Consider the following 25,811-nt stretch of genomic DNA (forward strand, 5'->3'; position numbering starts at 1 on the left):
TGACTAATGCACCCTGCAAACCCCAAGTCACCTTATTCAGACCAATCTTAATGGTCCCAAAACTCCACTGCCATCACTAGCTGGTCCCTTTGTATGAACTTTATAATGTGGTAGAATACACCGTCTTTCTAAGGGCATTCCTCCACAAGTGTGCTGGATCTCCCAGGACGGAGATCAACATTCAAACTTTATTCCTGGCAGGACTTGTGGAGGCTTTGAAGGGAGACCCAGAGCATCCACCCTCTTATCCAGCAATTCTTCTTGCTTTGCCCCAACATGAAATCAAAACTTTCCTTCGCAGCCTGGCCCAAAGGCCACCTGTCTCTCCCCAAATCAAGAGCTGACGTCTTCTTCACAACTCCTTCCAGAGTTATTTTGAAGAATAAATAAAATGATGGTGGAAGCTTATTAAGGAAATGATAATTATATGTCAGAAAGAAAAAGCCAAGGCCTTACTGGTTCCTGTGAAAAGACACAGAATTTTAAAAGTAACAACAAAAACAGCAACAGCTACTACCGCCACAATGCCCACCACTGGTTGAGGATCTGTTATGGGTTTTATCATTTTCATCTCATCGAATTCTCACCATAGGATGGGGCATGATTATCTTCCACTTTGAAATAAGGAAAATAAGGCCCAGAGGGGTTACTTTCCAAAATAGATAAAGAACTCATATAACCCAATAGCAAAAAACAAACAATCCAATTAAAAACTGGGCAGAGAAACTGAATAGATATTTTTTCCAGAGAAGACATACAGATGGCCAACAGACACATGAAAAGGTGTTCAGTGTCATTAATCAGCAGGGAAATGTAAATCAAAACCACAATGAGATGTCACCTCACACCTGTCAGAATGGCTATCATCAAAAGGACAAGAAATAAATGTTGGCAATGATGTGGAGAAAAGAGAACCCTTCTGCTCTGCTGGGTTGGAATGGAAATTGATGCAGGCACTATGAAAACAATATGGAGGCTCTTCAAAAATTTAAAAATAGAATTACCATATAATCTAGCAATTCTACTCTGGGTATTTATCTGAAGGAAATAAAAACACTGGCTTAAAAAGGTACCTAGAACTCCACATTTGTTGCAGCATTATTTATAATAGCCATGATAGGGAAACAACCTAAGTGTCCACTGATGGATGATTGGATACAGAAACTGTGAGATATATACATACACACACAATGGAATATTATTCAGCCACAAAAAGAATGAAATCTTGCCATTAGCAATAGCATGGATGGTCCTTGAGGGTATTATGCTAAATAACTCAGAAAGAGAAAGATAAAAACCATGTGATCTCATTTACATGTGGAATTTTTTAAAAAGCACCAAACTTATAGATACAGAGAACAACAGATTGGTGGTTGCCAGAGGCAATAGGGGTTGGGCAATAGGTAAGAATGTGATCAAAAGGTACAAACTTACAATTATAAGACATATAAGTCCTGGGGATGCAATGTACAGCATGGTGACTACAGTTAATAATACTGTATTGTATAATTAAAAGTTGCTAAGATAGTAGATCTTGGAAGTTTTCACTACGGGAAAAAAAAATTGTAACTATGAATGATGATGGATGTTAACTGGACTTACTGTGATGATCGTTTAGCAATGTATGAATATACTGAGTCATAATGTTGTATACTTGAAGCTAACATAATGCTACAGGTCAATTATATCTCAACTGAACAATTGAAAAAAGAAAAGAAGGCACAGAGAGGTTAACTAGCCTAGCATCACACAGCAAAGAAGCTACAAAGCCATTATTCAAACCCAGGACAGTTTAAATGAGAAGCTCAAGCTCTAGGCTCGCCATGGAATTGGATCTCTAGGATTTAGTAAGAAGGCTAAAGGAGAAACTGATACAAAATAGCAGAAGTGGTTTACCAATAAGCACTAACAAATTCTGTGTAGTCTAACTAGCTGTTTTAAATCACACACCTAGTATCCCCTTCAGGCGTACGCGAACACGCACTGAACGTGGAGTGCCAGGTGTGAGGGCACGTTACTGCACAGCGACGGTTGGCACAGAAGAGAGGAAAGGGTGGGCTGTCAGCAAACAAGGAGGCTGGGGGTTCCACAGCCATGAGCAGAAATGAACCTCGAGTTGCAACCCAGCCTGCTCCCTGGACCGTGTGAGCTAGGAAGGAAATGAAGCTGATCAGATACGCCTTCTGATTTCTGCCGCTTCGGGGCCTCAGGGAGACTGTGGCCACCTAAGACAGCTTCTGATTGCAAGGAAGGGATTAAGAGCACTTGACAGGCACAAGCTGTTCTACAGAGAGACAATAACAAGGGTCAGTTTATAGCAGGGGCTTCATATTGAAACTGACAGGGGTTTGACCTTGCAGCTTTTTGCTCTGTGACTCTGGGCTTGTTCCTTAACTTCTCTGTGCCTTATTTTCCTCACTTTGAAATGAAGAATAACCATGCTCCATCCTGTGGTGAGAATTAAAGAAGATAAAAATGGAAAAACCCATAATAGGTACTCAATAAAGAGTGGAAATTGTGGTGGCAGAGTTGTTGCTTTTTTATCGTGATTTTAATAATTCTTACATCTTTTGCACTAGAACCAGAGAGACCTTGGCTTTTTCTCTGGATCCAATTCAGACTTGCCAAGTCACATGGCTGGCCTCGCAATGGTGGACAAGATGGACCGGAGGATGGCTCAAGATTAACGTTTGTCCACTGAGGCTGTGGTTGTCCCTGCTTCACCTCTCCTGCTCATTCTCCTCCATCCTCCTTCAACTTTTTGTCTTGTCTTTTCCTTTCCTTTTTTGGTTCTGCTGGAATTCCTGGTCCTTGTTGCAATGGTCTTTGTTGAACTGCTTCCCCTGCCTTCACCGCATCTTACTTCTGTCTCCTTCCTTCCTGTCTCCTTTAACACACGATCTTCTGTCCTCCACCAAATACTAGAAATTTAGAATATGAAGGACTGTTTCTTAGGGAGCTGACAGCATCTCAGGGGAAAGTGATGTATGTAACCATAATATGGGATAGGCTATATTAAGTCTCTTTCTTAAGGTGCATATTCATTCAGGAAATAGTTTAGTTTTTTTTTTTTTTAACTCCTCTAATTACCAAGCACTGTACTTGGCACAGATAAAGTCCTACAGGACTTTGGAGTAATTGCTTCTGGCTAGCCAGTGGCTGCCAAAAGGGCAATATTGGGGAAAACAGAACACTTTCCAAAGATAAATGTTAGGCTGTTGTAAGAAAGCCCTATTCCTTTACATTCAGTCCTATATTGGCCAATAAAATAGGAATTTCCACTGATACTGATGCTTTTTCATAAAAGCATCTTCTCTTCATTCTCTGATGAGGTGTTACCTAAGGATACAGGTACCATCTCATCACACATGTATGAATACACGTGCATATGCATCTACTTCTCCCCTCTTTGTATTGCTCCAGTTTCCTGTAACTTCCTCCTTTCTCATTCGTTTGTTTCTTTCTTTCCTTCTTCCTTCCTTCCTTCCTTCCTTCCTTCCTTCCTTCCTTCCTTCCTTCCTTCCTTCCTTCCTTCCTTCCTTCCAATTCTTTCTAGCAGTGGGTTTCATTTTTATTTGGGGACCTTACTGAGAACTACAATCCAGGAGACAGCATCTCAGACAACTCCGAGGAACTGCTCCCTTCCTGCATCATTTTCTCCTCTGTTTAGCCCTGTTTGTTCATTCTGGCAGCTTTAGTTTCCAGTAGTACTCAGCTCAAAGTGCTTGCTGACCTCAAAGTGTTCAGCAGGGACACTTTGATCCTGAAATATTTTCTACAACTAAACGTTTAACATCAGGTGTGTGGTTCTGTGAGTTATTATTGCTCATTCACTTCATGGAGTATTATAGAACCTCACTTCAGTCAGACTGTGCTTAACTGTCATCTCCTCAAACAGACCTCCCCTGAAACAGCACGCTAGCCTCTCACCCAGCCTCAGTCCCTCTCACCACACTCACAGCATGTAAAGTGATTCACTTGCCCTACGTCTCCTCCAAGACACTGTGAGCTCCCTGAGACCAGGGCTTCTGTCTTCTCTACGAGACATCTGGCAGATGCTCAATAAAAATTTCTTGATTGAATGGATGAGTGTAGGCATCATAATTGTACAGATGAATAATATTTAATGACATGAAATTTCCCTTTATCTTAAGGGAAATGGTAAAAAAGTATATTGTCATCTCAGTTGCATAAAATATATGGCAGAGAAACACTATGGAAAAGAAGGGTTCATGTTCACCGTGCTCATCTCTGGGTGGTAATATTTCCCTTAGATTGAACCCTATGAATCTGAATTCCCCTGATATCTTTCCAAAAAATGTATGCAGTTTCTTTCAAAATTAGTTTCCTTTAAAAAATAGAGAATGCTGCTGGCTGAGTGCAAGGATTTTGGAGCTGGGACAGACGGAGGGGACAGGAAAGTGACACGGGGATCAGTGCATGGTGGGGCGAAGAGTCCAGATTCTACTCTCTCCTCAGAGTCCCGAGCTGACTCACTGCCCTGACCAATGATGATTCCTTACTGGCCAGTGGTATGTTTAAAGTGAATGTTCTGATGACAGAAGTGAAAATGAAGAAGAATCAACAGGATCAAGATCGCTTTAAGGGTGTTAAAGCTGAAACATGAAAGAAAGTGGAGGTTTGGCAGAGTCTGTGTTTTGGTGGTGCCAAACCCCAAATGATCAAAAACTACTTCAATATGTGGCTGAAACCTCAACTAGAGATTGTGCCCAGATCACTGGTTCCGTCTTAATGCTTTGCGGCCCTTGGACAGGCTGAGATGGAAGACGCCTCCCTTAGCTGAGCTGATGGAGGGAGGCTCTGTGGGGAAGGGGTTCATCTGCCCTTTGAGAGTCTTCTTTGCCGCCGCTGGTGGTGTGTCCTACCCACAGGGGCAGCTCTCTTCTCTGAGCACATCTTCGTTCAGAAGAGCACTTTCAAATTCACCCAGTAGACGTTCAAGCAAGTCTTGCTGTCTGGATTTTCATCCATTCACTCCAGCAATGTTTTTGGAGTGCCTGCTCTGTTCCAGGCACTGGACTGGACACTGGGCAATGCAGACATTCATAAAACAGACAAAAATCTTTGCCCTGATGCAGCTCATGTCATAGTAGTTGGCCTGGAGTCTAGTCTTGAGTGCCTGCCAAGCCCAGGTGTTGTCTTAGTGCTTTTGGAAAAAATTTCTGGTTGCCTCAGTGTCCCAATGAGCACTAGTTCCTGGAAAAAGGTGAAAACAGCCTTGAAAAGCAATTTTGGCCATGACCCCAACTCCCTGCCTTGCTCCTAAGGGATTATCTCCTAAGGGATCTGGAGACTTGCAGTCCCTGAACCCTTAGGGCCATTGAGAGTCTGGCTTTAAGCCAAAGCTTTAACAAGAACAACCACTCTGTTAGCTGCCCTCCTAATAAATAACAATAGCTCTCATTCACTGATCACTTGCCATGTGCCAGAAACGTACCAAGCGTTTCCTTTCATGGTCTCATTTAATATTCACAAGGTCTGTGAGGTTCCTGCCTTCAGTATAGGCACGTAAACTCCTGCCAGATCCTGTCCTTCCTCAGACAACATCGGTCAGCGGCGGACTAGATACAAAATGAAAAACAAAACGACGATGTGTGGGCATCGGAAAGTGACAGGATAACAGCAGATTCTGGAGGGCAACAAAGATTTGGAAGAAGGGTGTAGTGTGGGGTGTGTTGTTCATTTGTATGGCTTTTAACCTGAAGACAAGCCAAGCTGATGGTATGCTGAGTGGGTAAACCTATGATACAAAACCTCCCGTCTTTCCAACCAGAAGAACAAAGTAGCAGAGTTCAGGGTAACCACAGCCCCTGAAAAGTGAGAAACGAATACTGGAAGAGAGAGCTAAACTGTGTTTACAGACTCCGTCCAAGTCCTGGCTTCCTCCCGCACGTGTGAGGCAAACTGCAAGTAGCCTATACTTAAGGCTTAAAGGATGGGCATGTACTCCAAGTGTGCAAGCCTGCCATGTGAGGTGAACCAAGTGTGATGGCTCGTGTTCTGTGTCAACTAGGCTAAGTTACAGCATGCAGTTACCTAATCTAATACCAGTCTAGGTGCTGTTGTGAAGGTATTTTGTAGATACGGTTAATATCTGTAATGAGTTGACTGTAGCTAGAAAGGATTACACTTGATAATGTGGGTGGGCCTTATCCGATGAGCTGAAGGCCTTCAGAGCAAAACCTGAGGTTACTGGAGAGGAAGGAATTCTACCTCCACTGTACATCAAACTCTGCCTGAGTTTCCAGCCTCCAGCCTAACCTAGACTTCAGACTTGCCAGCCCTGTAATTACGTGAGCTAATTCCTTAAACTGCATCTCCTTTATCATAATTGTATGTATTGGTTGTTTCTCTGGAGAACCCTGAGACACCAAGTTAACTGCTAAAACAAAAACATCAATACTTTTCAAAACTGTAACTGAATCTAGAGGCTCCTGAACATCATCACAATGACCAGGATAAAATCCGAACTGACTTGATGTACCACGAACCACAAAATCGTTAATCAGTTGCTAGAGGAAAGACAACCCACTGGGACGGCCCCTAAGATTATCCAAGGGTTGGAATCAGCAGACAAGGAGGTTAAAGTAGTTACGATAACCGTGCTCAGTGAAGTAAAGGAAAATACAATTGTGGTCAATGAAAAGACACCAATCTCAACAAAGAAGGAAACGCATCCACTCATCACATGGAAATTATTAAATTGAAAAATACAGTAAGTGAAATAGAAATTCACTGGGTGGGCTTAACAACAGAATGGAGATGAGGGAGGAAAGAGTCTAGATACTGTCCAAACTAAGAGCAGAGAGGAAAAAGAATACTGAAAAAAATGGAAGGGGACACAGAGGCGTAACAAAAGTTTTCCTTCTGGATGTCCAGAAGGAGGGGAAAGAATGGGGCAGAAACATTTCTTAAAGATTTAATAGCTGATGGGATTTTTAATTTTATGTGTCACTGTGACTGTGCTAAAAGGTGCCCAGGTAACTGTAAAATCTTTCTGGGTGCATTTTTGAGAGTATTTCCCGAAGAGATTAGCATGTGATTTGGTTGATTAAGGAAAGATAACTCTCGATCATGTAGGTGGGCACCCTCCAATCTGCTGAGGACTCCAATAAAACTAAAAGGTGGAGGAAGGTGAATTTGCACCACGTAGTTCAGCTGAAACATCCAGCCCCCTGATTCCCAGGTACTGAATTATACCAGCGGCTCTCCTAGGTCTCCAGCTTACAAGCGGCAGGTCATGGGACCTCTCAGCCTCTGTACTCACATGACAGCAAATTCCTATAATAAATCTCCCTTTTTTTATCTCTCTCTCTCTCTCTCTCTCACTATATATATATATGTATCCCATTGGCTCTGTTTTTCTAGAGAACTCTAGACAACTGAAATTTTCCAAACCTTGGCAAAGATATAAATTGACAAATTCAAGAATTCAGAGAACCCCAAGCATGATAGAGACAAAGAAAATAACATCTGAGGAACTCATAGTTAAATTGCTGAAAACCAAAGATGAAGAGAAACCTTTAAAGCATCCTATGGAAAATGGCACGTTGCATAAAGGGCAATGACCATTCACAATCTTGCTGACTTCTCAACGGTAACCATGGAGCCCAGAAAGTGGTGCAAATATGTTTAAAGTGCTAAAAGAAAAATAATGCAGAATAAGAATATCCACTGGTATTTTCTTTCAAGAATAAAACTCAAATAAAGACATTTTAAAATAAAGCAAAACTAAGAGAATTTATTGCCTGAAGATCTGCACTACATAAAATAATAAAGGAGGTGCTTCAGGCTGAAGGGAAGTTATACCAGATGGAGACTTGAGTCTTTGGGAGGGAAGAAAAGGTACCGGAAATTGTAAATATCTGGGTTAATATAATAGACTAGATTTTTCAATTAAATCTCTTATTTAAAATGTATAGGACTCTTAAAAGCAAAAACTAGAACACTGTCTTATGGGAATTACAATGTAAGTAGTTGTAATAATACAGCAACTATAACACGAAGGAAAGCAAGAAAAGATAAATGGACCCAGAAAGTTGCAAGATTTCTATATTTTATGACAAGTGTTGCAAGATTAACTCTAGAAAGGAAAGTTGAGAATGTGTATTATAATCAATAGAGTGGTCATTTAAAAAATGCAAACAGATATGTTAAAAAGCCAAGAGAGAAAATAAAATTCAATTCTAAAAAAAATGGTTTAAAAAACTTGAAAGAAAGTAACGCAGAAAAAAGAAAGAAGCAAAAACAGAGAGGGCAAACAGAAAAAAAGAATAAAAGTAAACTAGCAGACCTAAAACCAACCATATCAATAGTGACAAAAAATGTGTATGAAGTAAACATTTCAGTTAAAAGTCAGATATTTGACAGAATGGATTTTAAAAAAAGACAAGAACCAACTACATATGCTGCCTAAAAGAAATGCATTTTAAATACAAAAACACAGATTGGCTGAAAGTAAGTGCATGGAAAAAGACAAACCATGCAAATCGTAAACGTAAAGAGGCTGCACTAGTTGATTTATCATTAAGCAAATAACATCTTTTGTCATTAATCAATTTATTGCCTCTCATCTCCAAATCCATGCTCTGTGGCCTGCTTTGTGGTGTTGGAATATTTAAATATTTAAATATTTCACTTTTGCCGCCTCTGTTCAGTTTTGTCAGTAGAGGGCGCTGCAGGGTTATCGCAGGAGGAAGAGGCTTCTGCCTCGGTGTGCATTTCTCCTTACACTCTCCTGGGGCAGGTGATGGTCCACAGTGTGTGTGCAGGACATCCAGTGGTGCTCACTCCCCATTGAGTGTCAGTGGCACCTTTGTGGGCGGTGTCTTGGCAAGTTGACACCAGCACCCCAGCTGATATTCCAGTGACTCTTGCAGGTGCCTCCGAGGCACCTTCCCAGCAAGTTTCAGAGGCGCCCTAGGAGGCATCTTCCTGGAGAGTTCAGCTGGTGCTTCTGAAGGCAGCTCTCAGTGAGTCTCAGTGATGCCTCAGTAGGTAATTTCCTAGTAAATTTCATCAGTACGCTGGTGTATTCTGTCCTGCATGCCAGCCCTTGCCTGGGGGACCCCATTAAACTTCCCTGCTACCAGCGTGCCAAATCACACACTTTGTAACACAGCCTGAGTCTCATGGCCCTCTTCAAAATTTGTCTCTTCCCTGGGCACTGTCCCTCAGCCCCAGAGGCAGTGGCACCTCCCTGTATCTGCTATTCTTGTGTTCTTTAGAGGCTTCTTTGCCCCTCAGTATGAATTCCTTGTTACTAATTAATAATTCTTTACATTAAACTTGCTCTGTTCCAATTCTATGTGATCTCTGGACCTTGACTGCTGCAGACTTCAAGATAAAAAGCTTGATCAAGGATAGAAATACACTTTGTAATGATAAAAGGACACTGGCGAAGAAGAAATTTAAAACTGACGGAGTTAAAGAGACAAACAGGTCATGCCAGTCATAGCTGAGACTTTAACACCCCCCAGCAACTAGAAAAAAAGTAAAGATATGAATGTTCTAAACAGCACTACCCACCACCTTGATCTAACTGATATTTGTAGAACACTACACAGCCACAAAATATTCACTCTTCTCAAGTTCCCATGTTCATCGAGATAGACCACGTGCTGGGGCACAAAATTTTTAAAAAGTGATGGAAAAGGATCAAAATCACATAGAGCATGTCCTCTGACCTCAGTGGAATTAAACTGAGGTCAATAAAAATACTGTATCTAGGAAGATCTAAAATATTGGATAATTAATCAATACACTTCTAAATAATACATGAATCCAAGAAGAAATCATGAGGGAAATTAGAAAATATTTTGATCTGAATGCGAACAAAAATACAATATATCAAAAATTTTAAAGAAGCACTTAGAGGAAACTGATGATTTAAATGTTTGTATTAAACAGAAAGCAAGCTTAAAAAAATCAGTGACCTCTTGTTTCACCTTAAACAGCCACAAAAAGAATAGCAAATTAAATTCAAAGTAAGTAGACAAAAAATTAAAAAATAAATATAAGTGGAGAAATCAAGGAAATAGAAAATTGGTAAGCAATGAAGAAAATTAACAAAAGCCAAAGTCAATTCTTTGAAGAGCCTGAGAAACTCAGTAAAACTCCAGCCAGACTGATCAAGGAAAAGAGAGAGAGAACACAAATGACCAATATGAGGCATAAATGACAGGATAATTACTACAGATGCTGAAGAGATTTAAAGGACATTAGAAGAATATTATGGATAAACTTTATACCACAAATTGAATAACTTAATAATTCAACAAATTCCTTGAAAAATGCAACTTAGCAAAACTGACTTAAGAAAAAACAGATTATCAGAATAGTCCTATATCTAATAAAATTTGAATTCATTAACAAGTACTCCCACAGAGAAAATTCCAGGCCTAGAAGTTTTTACTGGTGAATCTTATCAGTGTTCAAGGAAGAAGTAATATCCTATCAGAAATTAAAGAAAGAAATTAAGTCAATTTTACATAAATTATTTCAGGAAATAGAGAAGAAAAAACTTCCCAACTTGCTTTATGAAGCAAGCAAAACCATAATACAACACTTGACAAAATATTTTAAAAATTAAACTAAATCACTCCTGCATGTAGATGCAAAATTGAAGCAGCAACATAAAAAAGGATAAAACATCATAACCTAAAAGGTTTTTTTTCTACCATGGAAGGTTAACATTTGAAAATCAATAAATATTATTGCCCATATTAACACAAAATCAGAGATAAACCACATCATCAGTTTAATAGACGCAGAAAAAGAAATGTACATATTTCAAAACCTATTCATGATAAAAAACAACTCTCAGAAAACTAGAAATAACTGAGAATTTCTTTAACCTGATGAGGCATTCCCATAGAAATCCTGTAGCAAACTTCATACCTAATCGAGAACAATAGAGAGAGATTGGCAAGGAACAAGTAAAAAGAAAGAAAGAGAGAAAGACTGCAATAAAGTACAGTTGACTCTGTTTGCACATAAATAATCATTTACACAGAAAATCCAAAGGAAACTACAATGCATATATCAGCCCTAAAAAGCGTATTCACTATGACAGTAGGGTACAGCATTAATGTGCCTAAATTACTTGTAGTTATATATCTTTGAAGCTACTATGTAGAAGATTTCATTTATAATAGCATTTATAAGACATAAAATATTTTGGAATAAATTTAACAAAATATGTGAAAAATCTCTACTCTGAAAACTGTAAACTATTGCTGAGAGAAATTAAAGTAGATTTAACTAAATGGAGGGATATACCATGTTCAGTTTCTTAAAATGTAAACTCATCCTAAATTGATCTATAGGTTCAACACAATCCCCCAACATCTCAAGCGGCCTTTGTTTTTGGCTGACATTCACAAGCTGATTCTAAAATTGACATGGAAATGCAAGGATATCCAGAGCAATCTTGAAAGAACAAAGTTGGAGAGATAACATGACCCCATTTCAAGATTTACTGCAAAGCTACAGTATTCAAGATAATGTGATCCTTACCTAGAGATCAAGAAACAGATCAACAGAACAGAATAGAAAGATGGAAATATACTCTTATTTATATTGTCATTATATTCTTCAACAAAGACATCAACTCAATCCAATAGGGGAAAGTTTCCCCCAATTAAAAAAAATTATGTTGAAATACACAAAACATTTACTATCTTAAGCATTTTTAAGTGACAATTTAGTGGCATTAAGTACACTGATCCATTTCCAGGACTCTTTTCATACCTGAAAAACTGAAACTCAGTACCCATTAAACACTAGCTCTATCTTCTCTCTTCCCCCCAGTGCCTGGCAGCCACCATTCATCCTACTTTCCGTCTCTATAAATGTGACTGCTCTAAGTAGCTCCTGTAAGTGGAATCATAGTGGGGTTTTGTGTGTGTGACTGGCTTATTTCTCTTAGAACAAAGTCTTCAAAGTCCACCCATGTTGTAGCTTATGTCAGAATTTCCTTCCATCTTGAAGCTGAATAACATTCCATTGTATATACGCATTTGCTCATCCATTCACCCACTGATGGGTATTTAGGTTGCTTTCATGTTTTAGCTACTGTGAATAATGCTGCTACAAACACGGGGGAACAAATATCCTTTGGAGGGCCTACTTTCAATTCTTTTGAGCATTTATCCAGGAGTAATTGATGAATTATATGGTAATTCTATTTTTAATTTTTTGAAGAATAGCCATATCATTTCCCACAGTGCAGTATTTCACATTCCCATCAACAGTGCACAAGAGTTCTAATTTCTCCATGTCCTCACCAATTAGTAGTCAGAAGGAAAATTTTTTATTCTGTTTTTTGAGTTGCCCACATGGCTAAGATTTATCGTAGTGACAGAGTAGAGGATACACAGCTGGATCATAAGGGAAAAGTCAGGTGAGTCTGGAGGAATCCACATGCGGGTTTCCGACTGTTCTCTCCCTTCCATGAAGGGACACCCAGAACACACTCCTCCTCCAACATTGAAAAATGGACTTGCACAATGTTTTTGCCAAGGGAAGCCTGTTAGAAACTCAAGATTTTTACTGGGGGCTGGCTAGTCACCTAAGGTCCAGAAAGGAAATCTTTTTAACAAATGTACTAGAAAAACTAGATGTCTGTTAAGAAAAAAAAAAAAAAGCCCACCATGACCCTCCGTCCCTACCTTTCACACTAGACAGAATTAGTTCAAATGAATCATTTAACTCTGAGGAGCCACGTGGTTCCCCTCTCCGCCCCAGAGGCTGAGGATCAGAGCAGTGGCGTCACGCCAAGATGACACAAGTTCATGGCAGAGTCAGGCTTTGATGCCAGATCTCTCCATCCTCTACACCCATGCAGTTCATTGATCTTCAAGTTCCATCCTTGGGTTCTATCTAATCATCTCTCTCATCACTGAACCCCCCGGCCCCAGTGGCATCTGGGACCCTGTAGACACCCGGGAAATACCTGGTGAAGAGGTGATTGAACGGTCTCTAGAATACCCTGCTCAGCCCGTCTGAGCGCAATCCCCCACCCCAACACACACGGCGCACACCTAGCAGGTGACACGCTTCCCTGGCCTCCCCCATGTACGATGGAGCTTGGTTTTCAAGCTTCATGCTTAAAGACTGTAGCCAAACTATGAGAGAGAGAGAGAGAGAAGGAAGGAGAAAGGGAGAGAAGACTACTAAACACCAGAATAAAAGTGATTTTTACATAGAGAGCTAGTGACATATGAATTTAAGAGGAAATAAATTAAAAATATCTGAGTTCAAAATCAACATCATTTTCCCTCTGATTCCATTTAGAGACTATATAAAATATTCAATTTGCTTATCCTTACAATTAAGACGGGGCCATCAGATTCTCTCGAAGATGTATTGCAGTCAGTGGAGAGAGAGGGCTGGGAGGAGGTTGGATGAGACAGAAAGACGAAATAGAAAAAACGTGGACGGGAGAGCAGGGGGAGAGGAAAGCCAATGGACATGGAGGGATGGTAAAGGAGTATTCTGCTCCTTAATCCATGCATGGAACCTGGCTCAGTTTTAAAGTATCTAAACGGCCAGGATGTGACCTGGTGGGTTTTGCCTCCCCTGTCTGCTTGTGATCCCCGGTGCTCCAGTGGGATCCTGGTTCCTGAGAATATGATATTCCGCTCCTGAAATCCAGCCTCCAGGTAGAGAAAAGCCTTTGTGTAGTTGTGTAGCAGAGCACCTGCCATCTCTTTAAATAACACTGCCAAGCACTGACGGAAGCCCCAAAGGAAAAGAGTCAGGAAAACAGGGGCACCAGAGCCACTGTGACATTCATAAAGCACAGATTTCTGACCCTGCGGGAGTGGCGCGCGGGCCCCACAGGGTTGCTGCACACCCAGGGACGCCTGCCCGGTTTCCTGCCTGCTCCGGTCCAGGTCTGCCTCTCTGTTGCCATCTCCACTTGATTTCTTGCCCCTCAGGTCTGTCTGCAAGTGTCCCTTTTTCCTTCCCAGTGGAGGTCTCCAAATCCCTTTCTTTAGTTCCCTTGAGTAACTTATATCCAATCTCCTTTTCTCCTTCCATAAGGAGGAAAACGACCCCCTCCCTGTCCTCATCACCTGTGCTGATGGACACGAGGACTTTCCCGGCACTTGCTCAGAAGCAGCATTTTGTGATTTGATTGGGGCTCCATATCTGTTCATACAGTTGATCAGTCAAACCTGGACCCTTTTGCGAGCTAAACAGAGCCTGATTAATAATTACGCGGGACAATCAGGCATACCCAGGTCGCTCTGGACTGGGTGTGTGGTCACCCTAGCTACAGACTCGCAGTAAATAGATACTTTCGCTCCAAAGTGTCCTATTACAGTTTGTAGTACAAACCCTCACACGGACAGTACCAAGTTTGTTTTTTCCAGACAGAAAGATACAAATAAACAGGGGGAGTCACACACATAAAACCAACTGTACAGGAGGGTGAGAGGAAGAAAGAACATAGAGGAAGAGGGAGGAAGGGAAAGAGCAGAAGGGGGAGACAGGTAGGTAGCAGTCTCTACAGGGACCCAGTGAACGCTCACAGTTCAGGTCTTTCTTGTGTTTACACAGGATACTTGTCCTTTGAAATGTTAATTGCTCTACTTCCTTAATACTAAGAGGAACACTTTTTCCTATTCTAACGATTCTGAAATCTGAATGTGTATTACAAGGGATGTCAGAGAGAAATTTCTGGCTCCTAGGAAGAAAAATAATCTGTGACAGAGTCATGACTGCCAGTATGTGTGTGAACTCGGCAGGGTGCAGAGGTAGATCTGTTCAGACTGGCCTCCCGGATGAGTGTCAGCACCACATTTTTAATCTTACACTGAATTCTGATACCTACTAATTGTTCAAAATGTCCCCAGAAAGGTTGTACTGTGATGTCAGACTACAGGAAAAAGTTACAACATATGCGGAGAATGATCTGCACTTTCTGGGCAGTGCGATTAAAGGCAGTGAAAATCACTAAACACCTTCCAGTGATTCACAGAATTTTCAAATCTAATAGAGGTAGGTGTTGACAAGTCATGTTTCAAGCAGACCTCCCACTGCCTGTGGTCTATCTGTCAGAGGCTGAGGCTGACTTTTAAGAGAAATCTCTGGAGAGAATTAATTCAATTAAGCAAAAACAAAAACAAGAACTATGAATTTAACCATACAGTTGATATAGATCAAGCTATAACCTCCATCCATTTGCCTTGAAATCACACCGCCCTTTGCAAAGTTGTTAAAAAGGATGGAAACTAGGTTTGCCCCATGACACAATGCATAACTGCTGATGGCTGAAAGATTCCAAAGAATCTCAAGGGTAAAGGTTTAGACTCAAATTTTCATGGTGACACTTAAAATAAATGGTGTGTGTATGGTAGATAAATTAATGCTGTCGATTAGGTATTTTACAGTTAATTTGCACATAAGTAAATGCGCACTCCCTCTACACCAATAACTGTCCCCAAACACCGTAACTGTATTAATGGTCTATTTCACAGTTGACTCTGTCTTAAAGGTTTTATATATATATATATATATATATATATATATATATATATATGATATTTGTCAGCTTCACAACTGCCTTAATCCTGGTCTTTGGCAGCTCCGTTATCAAATGGTTAACCCAAGTTGCCACCTCTGGTGAGAATCATTAGAGATGCAAGAATAAGAATGAGAACCTATGTCTTCTAGAACTGGGAGAAATCTGACCAAGAACTGGGTTTATCTCTGAGGTGAAAAGTATGTATTCCTGATGTGGGTATACATCATAGATAGATAGACACCAGTGGTTCAGGATGTCTGAACTAAGGAAAATGTACTGAGTATATGACAGCAATCCCACTGTGGAGTATTACAGAATAATTTAACTTTGATAGCATACATGTCACATTAGTACAGAAATTTAAAATACAGCCCAACCGAATGGCTACTGGAACATTTAACATCAAGGGTACGTGCCAGGTGAGAAAAGATTTATTTGTCTTTAATCTTGAGTTAGTAAACTTTAGCCTCAAACTGAAACAAAACATTTATTGACTGTGCTTCTTAGATTATTTCTTCTAGATTTTAAGAGCCTCCCATGGGAAAGTTAGAATCTACAAGACCACTCAAAAACCTGAGGAAAAAGGTCAAAACACATCATCTAAAAGGTAATCATCCTTGTGATACTAACACTATTATCTTTCTATTGTCTTATAGACTATTCACCAAAATATTTTTGTCAAGATTAGGTACACGTCATCCTATCCAACTTGCCCTAAATGTAGAAACCGATTTCAAACAAGGTTAAAGCACAATTTTCCTGTTACATAAATAATTGCACTAAATCATTTGATGCTCCTTCCTATATTAACTTAGTAAATGAACTAGATTAAACAGTACCGAAGAGATGTTAAGTAATTTTCTACAGGTGTGTTGAGGGCCACGCCAGAAGTGTTCCTTGCAATTCATTTCAGATATCATTTTGGAATTTTAAGATGTACATGATTTGTTTTTAAAATGCAACTAAAATCCTGATTTTGTTTTTTTATCATGTTAAAAAAATGAAAAAAGCTTTGAGTACACCAGTGTTTTCAACAACATACCAACAATCCGAAAGTGATTACATTGTACTTGTGCAGGAAAACAGAGATGCAATTGGCTTAGAACCAAAAGTAAAAATAGTAAGGCATTTGTGATGTGTAGGGATGGGAAATGCAGGAAGGGATGGAGGAATCTGTGATCAGCTTGGTAGAAAGAATATATTGACTTTATTTCCTGAACCCAAATTCAAAATGCAAGGTCTAAGACTCCAAATATATCAGGGATAGAAAATTATGGCTGTCCCAGAAAATCCAAGTATGATCGCATTAGGAGTGCATGAAGAGGTAGTGAAACACTGACAAAGGCGTTAACATGGGGGAAAGAAAACTACAAAAAGAAACCAACTATTATAAAGTGAATTACATTTTTTAAATCTGCTTCTGTTTTCTCCCAAATTATTGCTAGTAGTACAGGCAAAATGTGAGGTTATGAAAAAACACGTTATGTTAACTGCTCCTTCCGAGGACATTTATTATTCTCAATTTACCCATCAAGAAATATTTTGCACTAAAAGCAAGAAACAACTTAGTCTCCAGAATGAACTCTTTTCTTTACAGAAACAAGAGACAAGCGTCTTATATAACACACACCTCTTGGAGCCTCCCAGTAAACAAAATGCCAAGTCAGCCTCCCTCAAAAAAAACAACAAAAAACCAGAACAATATCTCAGTCAATCATTCAAAAACTATAAAACATGCCTTGAAGAAAAGACCAAATATATTCCTTTCTTCCATGGGAATGCAGCTAAGGAGGTTAGAAATCTTTCCAAGAAGTTTTGAAATATCTCATTTTAATGTCCACTTTTTGATTTTTCTCACTCTGAAGCCAACCCTGTATCTTGTCGTAAACACTTCAACAACCCTCTCAAACCAAAGCTGTTAGAGCAGCAAAATTTCATTGTTGAACACAAGGCAGACTTGCAGTGTGAATACATGATCATTTGTTGAAGTCAAAAACAAGTGATTTTTAATTTTTCAGATATGTCTGTTATATTTTAACAGGATTCCCTCGAACATAACATTTCTCTAGAGGATTTGCATTTTCTATTGCTTCACAAACATTCAGTTTATACACAACTCTCCAGCAACACATGGGTGGCTAAAGAAAGTTTACCACTGAAGTTGTACAGAACACCTACATGCCTAGTCAAGTATTCAAGCAACAAACCTGGGCTGAACTTTGAAAACTCTGGGAGGAGCTTTGAGAATCATGAATATCAAAGGACTTAGGAAGAAAAAGTCTTATTCAAGTCACACTTTTACCATAACTCGGCTCATAACCAAAGTTAACAAATGGGAAGTAAATAACCATATGACTCACCAACACCACTGTTATTTGGGTAGAAGGACCCGTGACAAATCCAACCTCCATCCACGACCGTTCTATAAAAAGAAAGAGGAAAAGAGTGTTACCACTTCTGTAGAAGTGGGGACATTTGTGAGCAAACGAATATCGTTGACCGCATTCTGATAGAACCATATTGCAAGGCAGACTTGGGTACTTGATGGGAAGGAGAGGGAGAGCGTTGCTTCCACTTCTTCAGCCAAAACCCCGTTTGGCTATTGCACAGCATCCCTCCAGCCCACATACTGAGGCCGGTTCCAGCCCTCGGGAAGAAGCAACTAGCCAGGTTTTGATTAATACACTCTAATGTACCGTTACATTCACTTTTGTGGGCCTTTCTAAAATGCAGATCTCATCAAGATACTTCCCTGTTTAAAACATCTTCCCACTTTGAGGGTCAAGGCAAAACCCCTTCCCAGCGCTTACAGGTTTCTTCAGAACCTGATTTCAGCCTTGTTGCCTTCCCAACTTGCTGTCCCCTTCCCAGCCTTACTAAATCATCTGCATGTCTAGGAAGTCACGCCATCACCCTCATTCACAAGCCTTTGAGTGAGAATGCCTCTGCCTTGAAAAACATGTGTCCTCTGTTCCCATGAAACCTCTGACCAGCCTGACCCCATTCATGCTCAGAACTCAGTTGTCATCTTCTCTGGAAAGCTTCTCCTGACCACCTGAGGCTGATTCAAGGGCACACCTGCCATCTTCCTACAGCACCTTATTTCTAACTCTATCTTAGTGTTTAACAGCTTGGGATGTGATAGTTTATCAAAGAATCTGGTCTTTACAGTGTTGTATTTTTATATATCTTATTTACTGCTCTTATGTTGAACTGAATCTATGTTGTCAGTACCTAGCAGAGATCCTGGCACATGATAAGTGCTCAGTAGGTGTCCAATGTATAACTCTACAGACCGAGTGAATAAGCACATGACAGAACAAGTAAATGATTTAGTCACTATTCACTAACCACTTATATAACAGGTACTGAGCTAAATTCATCACAAATACTCATTCTCTGTTCTTCTTGCCTAGATTCTGTCTTCAGGCGGTGTGAATGGCTTGTTTTGACTCTCTCAATCTCTTCTGTTCTCGAGGCTACTTATTACTCAGCCTTCTAGCTTGGGTTCCTGGTGCCTAAGTGCCAAATTTGGAGTTTGCCTGACAAGACTTTTCTTAATGGACTTTGCTGAACTTGACTCTTGTTTTTCCCATTTTTTTCTTTTCTATTGAAGTATAGTCAGTTCACAATGTTGTGACAGTTTCTGGTGTACAGCATAATAGTTCAGTCACACATATACATATATATATATTCATTTTCATATTCTTTTTCATTATAGGTTACTACAAGATACTGAATATAGTTCCCTGTGCTATACAGAAGAAACTTGTTTATCTATTTTATATATAGTAGTTAGTATCTGTAAATCTCAAACTCCCAGTTTATCCCTTCCTATCCTCTTTCTTCTCTGGTAACCATAAGTTTGTTTTCTATGTCTGTGAGTCTGTTTCTGTTTTGTATATAAAGTTACATTTGTGTCTTTCTTTTAGATTCCACACATAAATGATATCACATGGTATTTTTCTTCCTCTTTCTGGCTTACTTCACTTAGAATGACAGTCTCTAGGTCAATTCATGTTGCTACCAATGACATTATTTTATTATTTTTTATGGCTGAGTAGTATTCCATTGTCTGTCTGTCTATCTACCTACCTACCTACCTACCTACCTACTTACCTACTGATTTAGTCATCTGTCGATGGACATTTAGGTTTTTTCCATGTCTTGGCTATTGTAAATGGTCCGGCTACAAACATTGGGGTGCATGTATCTTTTCAAATTAGAGTTCCTTCCAGATATAAACCCAGGAGCAGGATTCCTGGATCATATGGTAATGTTGAACTTGACTCTTAACTCATGTGACCACAGAGTCTCCCAGAACTCTTCTTGGCTTTGAATGAGGCTTTCAGTTCTCTTTTTATGATAAGAACTTTGAAACTACTAAAAGCCAACAGGCTATTTGGTTTAGTTAAGCTATTTGGTTTAGTTTAAGTGGTTGACATGGCTAAATCCAGCTCACTGCCTGTTTGATAAATAAGGTTTTATTGGCACACAGCCATACCCATTTGTTTACATCATATTGTCTGTGGTTGCTTTTTGTGCTACAACAGCAGAGTTGTATGACCTGCAAAGTCTAAAATATTTACTATCTAGCCCTTACATTAAAAGTCTGTCAACTCCTGATCTAAATCATTTTATCATCTAAAGATGGCTCCTCCCTCTAAAACATTCCTGAGATGTGGGTATTCAGCCTTTTTACTGAAAAGAAATTTTCAGCTCACTTAATTATTTATTGGAAGATCTAACCAAAAGATCTCTCTTATGTTAAACTGAATCCACATGCTACAAACGCACAGAACAAGACAAGAAGGAAAATCCAAAATGTTAACTGTCTTTGGTCATTTATATATTTGAGTTACAGATTTTATAAAAAACTTTCAAGGTAAACTTTTTACCTTTCTAGATTTTTTATGTTTTTTCTTTAAGGAATCAACATTGCTTCTATAAATGGAAAAAACTGAAATATATAAATACTTTTACCCATTTGTCCTAGATATACCCACTCATTTGAGCTCATTATGGAGGTGATAGACTCCTTTCATTAATTTATCTGTCAGGGAGATGATAAATTCCACACAAGGGTGAATAGAAACTGTGATAGCACAAATAGGAAAATCAGGGGAAGCAGATCACTTCTAGATTGTGTTGGTGGTGTTAGTATTTCTAGAATAAGAAGATAATGAGGTTAAACAGGTCATTGAGAGTCACCCTATGAAAAAAGAGTCATGTGAGAGTCTTCTCATTGGACTTCCTGCCTTTAATCTCTTCTACCCAGAGTTCTTTATTAATTTCTTTTTTATTTCTTTTTTTTTAATTGAGACAAAATGTTGTGTCATACAGCATAGTGATTCAGTCATAAACACACACATGCATATATTCCTTTTTGTATTCTTTTCCATTATATGCTACTGCAAGATATTGAATATAGCTCCCTGTGCTAGACAGTAGAAATTTGTTGTTCATCTCTTTTACATATAGTAGTATCTGCAAATCTCAAACTTCTTCTCAGAGTTCTTGAGACCACCAAACCTCACAGCTGGAAGGAACTTTAAAGTTCCTTTGTCCTCAACTGTTCCCCCTGTCCAGTTCTTCTGAGTTGTCTATACCTTCCACTCTATAGATTCATACTACATGTCTCTAATGATGGGGCATTTACTTTTTCCAGAGGCAACACCTTCCACTCTTGGGTTATACAAAATTCTTTGACCTCTCATGTTAAGACTGACCTTCTAGCATCTTCCATTCACTAGTCCTAATTCTTTCCATGTGACCCTACAAACCAGTCTACTCCCTTTTCTTCATGGCAACTCTTGAGATATTTGAATCCCTGCGCTTCTTCTTCTTCCAGCTGACGTCCTCAGTTGCTCCGTATTTTCCTCCTGTGACATTATTTCTGATTGCCTCACCATTTTTTGTGCCTTCCCTGAATATACTCCCGTTGGTTCCTGTTTCAAGTCAGTTTGCCCCAAGACAGAGTGGCCCTTTTCTCCTCGCTACTTTTAGTTTCTGTGTTTTTTCAGAGCAGAGGAATCCACTGTTGCATTACCCTTGAAGTCATTACCCCTGCTCACAGCCCTTCAATGCATGACTATGTATAAGTTCCAGGTTTTTACATGGTTCTCAAATCATAATTTTAGATCACTTTATCATAGTTTCTCTGGGAAAAACCATGAATTTATGTTTTTTGATATTTGATATTTAGAGTACTTCTGTATTTCTCCTATTATAAAAAATTCCACAATAAGATTACTTTTTTCTTGGTAAGTCTTTCTCATACTTAGAGCTATTTTAAAGATTTGCTTCCCAGAGAATTATCCCTCATCAATAAATAATTTTTTGGTTGAAAAATTGTAAGATAATAGAGTATAAGCAGATTTTAGAGACCACTGAACCCAATCTCTTATGATAAGTAAAGTGCTTGACTGAGAACAGATAGCAACTTAACAGAACTCCTGCACCAAACTTCAAACTAAAGGATATTTTTATGACTTTCCTCTTTTACCCCCACTCACTCTCAGAGCTACTGTCTCTGTCCACTTAATGAGGTACATAAAGTCTAGGTGAGTAAAGTGTATACCTTCAAAGTAAACACAGTGATTAAAATGTAACAGAAAATAAAACAAATTAAGAACCCCTACAAAACAACAACATCCCCCCCAAGTAGATAGGGTCTGAAAATATTTCCATTTCAATGATTTAGATTACTATAGGAAACACTCAAAGGGGTGTGGATTTTTAGAACATAGAGATTTCTATATAGAGAATATTCTTTAATTATTAAAGACCATGGGATTGCTCACCCTTTCAAGCTTGCCTACATGAGAAAGGCTCTTCCATTGCAAACATGCATAGTTTTAAATCTGCACAGCATATTGGATTATGTACAGGATTTCCTCAAAATCCTTCAAAAGACTTCTCCAAGCACTAACGCCACTTCAAAATCCCAGATATGGAAAATACTCATCTAGCCCTCACCTGGAGCAAAGCAAGTGCCTCGGGCCAGTCTGGCAGAGAATATACCTCAGTGCTACCTCTGATATGTTAACTTGGGAAGTACTTTCCCTCATCTCTTTTCCTTCATTTCTTACTCTACTTTTCACCCCAGTCAGGGGGCGTAATGAGTAACTTTCCCCTTGAGGTTTACGCATTATTTAATTAGTAGATGTACGATTTCCACTGGGTGTCAGGCCCATGTTAGGGACGGAGAACACAGCTGTGAACAGATTGCTGTGGTCCCTGCCTTGCAAACGATCACTAGGATCTTTAAACCTCCGATTCTGTTTTCACCTTCCTCATTGTCAGCAGATTGCTGAGAAAGGGGATAATTGAATGAGGGGAAAGTACCAGACTTATCTCTTTCTTTAAGTCCACTCCTTGCTTCCATAGAGTAGACCCATGGCAGCCACTCTGAATGAGAATACCACCTTCCTGGCCACAGCTGCTGGACCAAGTGCTTGCTACGGAGAGTTCTTTCTCCAGAAGTTTGGACATTGGACCAAGAAACTTAGACCCTTTTAGGTGGCTGGATTGTAATATATACATTTGGAAATTGGAAATGACTGTTTTTTTCCAAGGTACAAGAGATCAAAGAAAGGCAGTCCTTGAGGGAGAAGAATAGTGTTCATGGAGAGAGGGGCCGAGCTGAGGGTGGGAGGAAGTCCACACAGCGTTCTGAGCTTTGCCTTTAATCGTGACCTTGTTTTGCATGAGATCATTTTTTTCTCTTTATAATAAATCCAAAGTTTTTTGCTTAAGCTACCTCAGGCTGGTTTCCGTAACTTAAAATCCAGTGGTCTAACTAATATGCTGGGGGTGGGAAGGTTGGGGAGGAGACTAGGGGTGCCTGCTCAACAAACTCAGGTATACTGGGCTCACAGGGAGGGTGACTGCAGTCACTTTGGGAGAAACTGCTGGGCAGTAGTTATAAGATGAAGGGGGAGTTAAATGCTCAAACCTGATGTAAGTTAAAAGGAAACATGAAAATGAAAGATAATCAAAACTCAGGGCTGTCAGGATTTAAGAGTTAGCACAAAGAGTCTTCTTAATCAGAGAGAAAGAGAAAGCCTTGGAGATGTAAATTTTTTTTAAAAAACATAGAGGTGAGTTTTAGGTATAATTATTCAAGATATCAGGTTGAACACTGGTCCTGCATTCGGAAGAATGAGACTGATTATTTTAATGGCAAGACTAGAATTTAAACCTAAAACTCATCCCTGACTTATTAAAATGGTCACCCAAAAAGGGGGAATTCTTATTTCCATAAAGCTGTGTGAACCAATTCCAGAATGCTGGTTGTTCAGCTCCCATGGCACACAACTAAAGAGAACTTCAGACAGACCCCAGCTGGCTTCACGGTGACCAGCTGTGCGACATCAGCGAAGTCACAGAACCTCTAATGACCTTCAGTTCTTTCATCTGAGAAAGAGGGCGCTGTACGTGCACCGCAGAGGATTTCAGTGAGAATAAATGAGGAGCGCTGAGTAGCACAAGGCCTGGAGTGATACTTGTCACTTCATGTACATTCATTCTCTTTATTTTTGGCTTTTGATGGTACACTTATGTTTTTGGTCAAGGCAAAAGGCCTTTGGAAGAAAGACTGGTAAATAAAAGGTGAGAAATAGTGTTTAAAACAAGGTGACATTGTCTAACAAAAATTTATTTAGCATCTACTATTTGCTGGAGCTAGTGCCGAACTATCAAGTTATTAAAGTATATTCATTTGTCTCATATTAACTTTACTGAACATAAACTTTGAGTTTCTCTATCTTAATTGACATTCCAAATGACAACGCTACATTCAGTAGAACACAACTGTTTCACAAAACCCGGGACCGGTGAGTTCTTGTCCCTGTGCTGCGTGTACTGAAATGGCTGAAGAAATGAGGAAAACTTCTCCTCACCTAGCACACAGGGTCATGGCGGCCTGGCTGCTTGTCAGAAGGCTTGGGTGGACTGTACGCTTTGTGAGGTATGCGTACTGAGCTTTCAGCCTGATTAGAGCCCCTATTCTGAGAGTGCTGCCTGATACACAATAGGTAACGTAGGATGGGAGGGAGAATAAGGGAAGGAGGAATGAAGGAGGGAAGGAAGGAAAGAAAGGAGAAAACCTATAAAATAAGGGGGTATGGACCTAATGATTTTTAGGGTCTTTCTACCGTGATTGCAGTAAGATTTTGTAAGTCTTATTTCTAGAAGATGTTAGCGGCAGAGGACTGCTTATACTTCTACCCTGATGCACCTAGCAGGACAATGACACAGACAGCCCTGTGCATTTTATAACTCATCAGGGAAGAGGCAAGGCATTTTCCCCAGGAAGCTCAATCCACTTAGAAGCCGTAGTTGTGAGCTGAAGCAGAAAGGACAAGGAGTCAACTGCAGAGGTCCAGCTCCACTGACTGAAACATATAGACACAACCCCAGGATAGGAATAAAGTCGCAGGGCGGAAAAGCCCACGGGCAGCACAGTGCTCAGGACAAAGGCACCGTTCAACTACCCAGACACCTACCCCCAAATGTGGGCGAGCACCCTCTCTTCTTGACCATATCTAATTTGGAGGGTGAAAAGGAGAGAGAGCGTGGTGACAAAAGTTCTAGGATGCAACCTTCCCACTGAGTCTTTGACAGGCTAATTCATTTATACATGCACTTTCAATTACTTACTCAGCTCATGTTTACTGACTGGGAAGGCCAAGTTCTACGGAAGTACCTGGGAGGAACCAGCAGCCTAGTCTTAGACTTTAGGGAGGGAACATTAAATGTTAGGAGGTAAAATATTAGACCAGAGAATGGATGAGTAGGAGTTGGTCAGCTGAAGAATAGGAAAGAAATTCCAAAGAGAGGGAATGGCACACACAGATATCTGGCCATTGCTGGGAATATGGTATATTTGGGGGCCCCACAAGGGGTTCAGCACGGCTGTGGTATGGGTCAAGAGGGGAAAGGCAAGAGGTGGGCTGGTGTCTCGAAGTGGCCAAGTCTTGAAGTGTTTTGTTAACCATCCTAATGGATATGTAGTTTTGTTTGGAGAGCGGTGGGAACCGCTGACTGGAGCCTGGGAGCAGTTAGAGGGCTGCTGAAACAGTTCAAGTGGGAGATGACGGAGGCTTGATCTAGAGTAACACCTTGGAATTGACAGAAATGGACAGATTAAGAGATAATTAGGAGGTAAGAACTTTAATTCCGTCTTTGGTTTATAGATGGCTCAATTTGCATTTTCTCTGTAGTTTGGATCCCCCATTACAGGCCTGGGCGT

The 25,811-nt window shown here is 40.0% G+C and overlaps 1 protein-coding gene across 1 annotated transcript in view; it reads right to left on the bottom strand.

The window, feature by feature from the left end:
- The window catches only part of TENM4 (teneurin transmembrane protein 4), a 2,614,134-nt gene that overhangs the window by 941,835 nt on the left and 1,646,488 nt on the right, over positions 1-25,811 (bottom strand). Inside the window, exon 8 of the mRNA XM_032488752.1 lies at positions 17,917-17,978. The gene's annotated coding sequence lies outside the window, so the exon portion shown is untranslated. The remainder of the gene's footprint in view (positions 1-17,916; positions 17,979-25,811) is intronic.

This window comes from Camelus ferus, chromosome 10 (assembly GCF_009834535.1).
Source record: "Camelus ferus isolate YT-003-E chromosome 10, BCGSAC_Cfer_1.0, whole genome shotgun sequence".
Classification (NCBI taxonomy): Eukaryota; Metazoa; Chordata; class Mammalia; order Artiodactyla; family Camelidae; genus Camelus; species Camelus ferus.